The following is a 6,000-nucleotide window of genomic DNA, read 5'->3' on the forward strand; positions in this document are numbered from 1 at the left end:
ACCACAAAAATGTAGTCACATGGAATATTCAGAAGGCGCAATAACATGTAGCGGGCTTGTAGACACCGGGCGCATTTCGTCCACAAATACTTCAACTGGGGTTCACAATGTATTATTGAAGAGAGTGATGTCATTACATAAGTGCTGCTCTCTGTATCATCCAGGACCAACCACCGCCAGGAGAAGACTGAAGAGGACCCTGCACATCATATGACTATAACAAACAAATGGCCCCTGCCCCCACCTATAACTGGCCTTCACAGCAAGGAGCACAAAAAACAGAACATTCCATAGCTCAACTCACCAACCAGTCTGCCAACTGACCAAATTACCTGTCCTTGCAGTCCTAACGCTACTGAATTTATAAGCATGTGCTTCCATTGTGGAGACGCTTATAAATTCAGTAGCGTTAGGACTGCAAGCATACACAGGGTGCCGTGAAGAGGCCTTGTAGCTTATGCATGCGTTTGCAAATACGAGCTAACTAAACCCCTGTTTTTAACGCAGATTGTTGGACGGGTAATTTGGTCAGTTGGCAGATTGGTTGGTGAGTTGAGCTATGGAATGCTCTGTTTTTGTCTTTCACATCATATGACTGGCCAGGAGACATCAAAAATGGTAAAAAAGCATAACAGATTGTTGATAGAAGGCCTCAAAGAAAGGGGAGCGTGGGGCTAGGTTTTAAACAGTTCAGCCTGACCTCCTTAATCCCTTGAGCATGTGACTGGTCAATGAGGAAGCAGCAGCAGACAGTTAAGATAATTGCTCTTCTCCTCTCAACTTGTTTCTTGGCAGCATATGCGCATTCAGCACACAAAACTGGCTTCTGGTGCTACTTCTCGATCCCTCTCCCAATCTACTTATTAACCTACCTATTAACCATCTACCTATTAATATTAACCTTCTATATATCTAACACTGCAAGAATCACTTTTGATTCATTTACTTAAAGTATAACTAAAGACAAAACTTTTTTTTAGTTTTGGATGGAGTGGAGAGAGATTAGAATACATTTCAGCTTTTATTGCTTTCTGTGCCCCTGTTAAAGCGGTTGTATACCCACTGTTTTTTTTTTTTTTCTACACCTGCAAGGGAAAAGGCATAATGAGCTAGTATGCACCGCATACTAGCTCATTATGAGATACTTACCTTAGAACGAGGCGCCGGCATCTCACACGGTCCACACTGACATTTCCCCATGGCGTGTCTTCCGGGTATCGCGGCTCCGGCACTGTGAGTGGCCGGAGCCGCGATGTCGTCACTCCCGCGCATGTGTGCGGGAGACTTCTGTCCGGCAAGCTCCAGAGTTTGCCAGGCTGTCTGCCGAGAATCCCCTGTGCGCATGCGCCGCTGCAGTCAGCGGCTCATTGCGAGGGGAATATCTCCTAAACCGTACAGGTTTAGGAGATATTTTTTTTTACCTACAGGTAAGCCTTATTATAGGCTTACCTGTAGGTAAAAGTAAAAAAAAGGTATACAACCACTTTAACCTCCCTGGCGGTTTTCCTGAGTGTGGCTCGGGGTTAAAATTCAGTACCATTAGCGGTAACCCCGAGCCACACTCGGGATCGCATTGCAGGATCCTGGGGCGGCGTTACTTACCTTGTCCCCGGGATCCTGCGATGTCCCCCGCAGTGTCCGAGGGCTCCGTCCTCCTCCGAAGCCTCTCCGTGCCAGGCTCCGTTCCCTGCGAGTGGCGCGACGCACGGGGGCGGAGCCTGGCGGCAAATTCAAAAAAATGTCAAAATCATAACACATACAGTACTGTAATCTTACAGATTACAGTACTGTATGAAATGATTTCACATCCCTTTTGTCCCCAGTGCTCTGGCCCATGCCCTGCATGCAGTTTTACATGATATACACTGTTCTTTCTGCCTGGAAACTGGAGATTGTCCATAGCAACCAAAAAGTGTCCCTTTACGTCAAAAGTGGCTTTAGACCAGCTAGAAAACAGCGATAGTAAATTAGAACACTTGCAGAATTGAGCGATAGTGAATTGTGGGGAAATTTATTTTATTACTATTTTTTAAAATTTTTTTTAATTATTTATTTTTATTTATTATATTATAATTTATGTTTTTGTGTTTCAAACTTTATCATACCCGGGATATCTACTAGACTCTGGTTTGGACAGATTTAAGTGTGTTATTGTTAAGATTTACAGACCTACAATATAAAACGCCAAATTTCCATGCAAAATAATTGTACCGCTTTCAGCACCTAAAATCCGAAATAATCATACCGCCAGGGAGGTTAAGGAGATTCACCCTCTCTATCTGTCCAGTTTACCATTATCATTGACAGTGAAAGTAAAAGAAAATCCCAAATTTTGAGTTGTGTCTCCAGAAAAGTAATAGAGGGGAAATCTTTCAATGAGGAAATTGGTTCTGGGAACTTGGGGGTACCCAAGGAATTCCCTTAATTTGCAGTATTTTCCTCTCACTTTCTGATTGGCTGTGGCACAGGAAGTGAAGGGAAATCTCAGCAATGGGACACAGATGGAAAAAAATAAGAGTGTTCAATACTGTGGGAGAAGATGTCCCCACTGATGTTAGAGCGGTGGTTCTATAGAACAAACAAAACTATGCAAATGGAAGATCTCTTCACTATGCAACCAAGTAGAGAAATTCCGAAAAACTGTTTTTTACAGGCTGGATTTCCGATACACACTGGAATACCCATCTTTCCTATCTCACGCTACCTACTTTCCCCTCTCACTTTCCTGTTCCCCATAATATACTCTCATGCCCCCACCCCTCATCTTACTCACCTTTCCCACTTACTCAGCCCCCCTCTTCCTCCACTACTAACATATGCTCGTCCTCTTTATCTACATGACTGCTACACCCATACACACACACACACACACACAGTGGACTTGCACTTGTCTGCAGCTTAGTATACCTTCTACAGTACTACAAGAGCCATAATATGTTCTCTTTTATTTGACCATCCTCTATGGCACATACTTTGTACTATGTTTGAACATGTTAATAATGTATGGTCTAACAGAAGCTTCTCTTCTGTGCTGTAATCATTTTACTGTATTGATTCTGCCTGGGTTTTGCAATAGAAATAAAAAAGAGACTAATACCAAGGCATAACCAGGTACTAACATTAGTTGCATTTAGAAATACAGTAGTATCTAGGGACAGGAGAACTTTACTGCTTCTTGGTAGCAGATCGGGGAAGTGGGGGGCACATACAGGAAGCCTGTGGTTCCTTCTATGAAGTGAACCTGTTACATTGTGTAATATTAGAAGAAAACATGTGGAGGATACTGCTAGACATCTTATGACCATATTATTTGTTTAGAGGCTTCTGACTTTAATATTTTATTAGTCACTGTCCCCAAACAAGCCTGCAGTAAGCACCAATAGAACAGCAAAAATCATACAAACCAGTTGTCAAGAAGACATTCCCTTTTGAACACCCAACAATTCATTATACCAAGACAGGTAAGTGAGTCTGTCCAACAGCCATTGCACCATGTACTACAGATGCACATTGTCAAATAACTGATGTTCCATCCATTTCTTGAAAAGGCAGAAACAACTGGTAAGGCCCGTACACATGGCATAAATATTGGGCAGTATCAGCTAGTTTAATAGAAACCAGCTAACATTCGGCCCGTGTGTACGGCAACCGGTCCAGTTTCTGTTGAAGAGGTATGACCGAAAAAGATCTGCCAATGGCTGAGAATGCTGACCAGTGTCCACCTGTCAGAACACAATAGCTCATCAGGGGAGATCGCTGTACTATCATTGGATTGTTATTACAGAATCTCCTCCTGAGCTCTTTCGTTTTTTTTTTCCTTCAGCTGCTGGGTTGAACAAAAAAAAAAAAAAAAACTAGTGTGAACTAGGCTTTAGATGATGGCTGAGAAAGAGGGAGCAACAGTTTGTAAGATTTTGGCAACCCCTCGGAGTCAAAAGTGATCTTTGTTATTCCTTTGGCTTTTCCAGAAGCTTTTCTTACAGTACATGTACGTAGAAATGTTTGGAAGCCTTTTATTGAGCCTTTTCTACTGCCATAGTTCTCTAGCAATCCCAAGGTAGCAGCTCTGAAAAAAATCAGCTTTATCTTTAATAGTGAGATATCTGTAGCTAGACATTATTCCTGTTTACTATGTCTACCTTGATACAATGACATAATTCCTCCTTTCCTGCTTGTCTGGAATTGTTTTTCTATTGGCTGATTATAGCGGAGTGAGGAAAAATCAGCCAAGAGCAGTGGTCTCTGACCTGTGGCCCTGGGGCCAGGAGCAGCCCTTTGCTTGCCTTTATCCAGCTCTTGAGGCATTATTTCTGCCTCTGAGACCAACAATGGGGCACTATTCCTTCCATTGACAGCAATGATGGGGCATCATTTCTTCCACTGAGAACAAAAATGGGGCACTATTCTATACCAAAGAATTATTTCCTCAAAATTTTACTCCGATCGGACACAGTCTGCCCCCCCCAAGTCTTAAAGACAGTAAACTAGTCCTTTCTTTAGAAAGTAAATAAAAAACCTCAGTAGCTGGCTATTGTATTCAATCAGCTGCGCCACCCGCAGCTGCTTGAATACTTGAACAGGGAATGCATCTGATAAGACGCAGTCACTGTTTGGCTGACAATTTTTCACTTGTCTCCTTCAATTTCTCAATCAAAGTTTGTCAAGCCAGATGGTGCTAAATTTGAGCCACGTTCTATAGTGTATGCAATGAAGCAATTACTCTATGTGGAGGTGCTGTTAAATATGATAGTAAAAGTAATAGCAGCTGGGTTACTTATTTAGGGAATAAATGATCGCGCTTACGGATCTGTCTAGGTATGCTGCCTCCCCTAATATAGTCCCCCAAAGGGGTCTATAACCACAGATTGTATGAATAAAAGGATGGTGGCGCTTCCTAGTTTGGGTAAAGGTACCAGGTGTGAGAAAAAAGAAAACTAATTTATAATATTAGTACTTAGTGACCTGTGAATACGTGACTGGTAAACGGGCTGTTATTCACTTAACAAAGTGATCCTGCCAGAAACATGACTCATCTTAAAATCAGTGAGTGTCTCCTATTGGTAAATAAGTTTTAATTTGTCAAGCCAGATGGTGCTAAATTTGAGCCACGTTCTATAGTGTATGCAATGAAGCAATTACTCTATGTGGAGGTGCTGTTAAATATGATAGTAAAAGTAATAGCAGCTGGGTTACTTATTTGTCAGCTGGTTTTACTTGTAGCTGCGCCTGGCTGGAGAGTGACTGGGTAAAGATGGTGAAAGTTCTAAGGCTCCCCGGGTTTTATAGGTTAAGAAAGAGGAGTCTCACGTGCCCGTCAACAGTTCCACACTTTAGGAAACTTTTTCCCATTCACCCCTCTTTATATTATCTTTTGCAGCCTCATTAAGTGGCCACCTGTTTTTTGGGGAGGACAGCTGTTTTAAGATTACTACTTTATAACGTTATGGGTGACTGTCCTAATGTTATCCTCTTGATATTCAGAGTACAGTATATAGTTATTGATCAAGTTTCTGATGCATTCATTCTGAACTGATAATAAAGGTTGGCAGTTACCGGTATTTCTATTCCATTCCTTTGTGCCAGTCTTTTTCTTTATTTGTTTGCTTTGTTCTGTGTTCATGCGGTACCCTGACCCTGGGGTGTAATCCCATGTGTGAAGCTAATACACCAAACAATAGATGTGTATACTGCACATGATGTCTATGAACAAATCTGGTAAAGGATAGATTAGTCTGCGTTCCGGCTGTGCATGCATCTAAAGTCTAATGCCAGCTTTCATTTCACTGATCATTTCACGTTTCTATGGAGAACATTTCAGAAATCATATAACAGATTTGTGTTATTGGACTTAAATTGTTACAATGCGTTTTTGATGAAATACATGAAACATATTTTCGGTGACATGTCAATGAACAGAAATCATACCCCATCACATCAGGCTTATTGAAAAACAGCAGGGAACAATGATGTGCCAAATGCGTAACAAATATCAGCTTATCA

Source organism: Aquarana catesbeiana, linkage group LG04 (genome assembly GCF_042186555.1).
Source record: "Aquarana catesbeiana isolate 2022-GZ linkage group LG04, ASM4218655v1, whole genome shotgun sequence".
NCBI classification, from domain to species: Eukaryota; Metazoa; Chordata; class Amphibia; order Anura; family Ranidae; genus Aquarana; species Aquarana catesbeiana.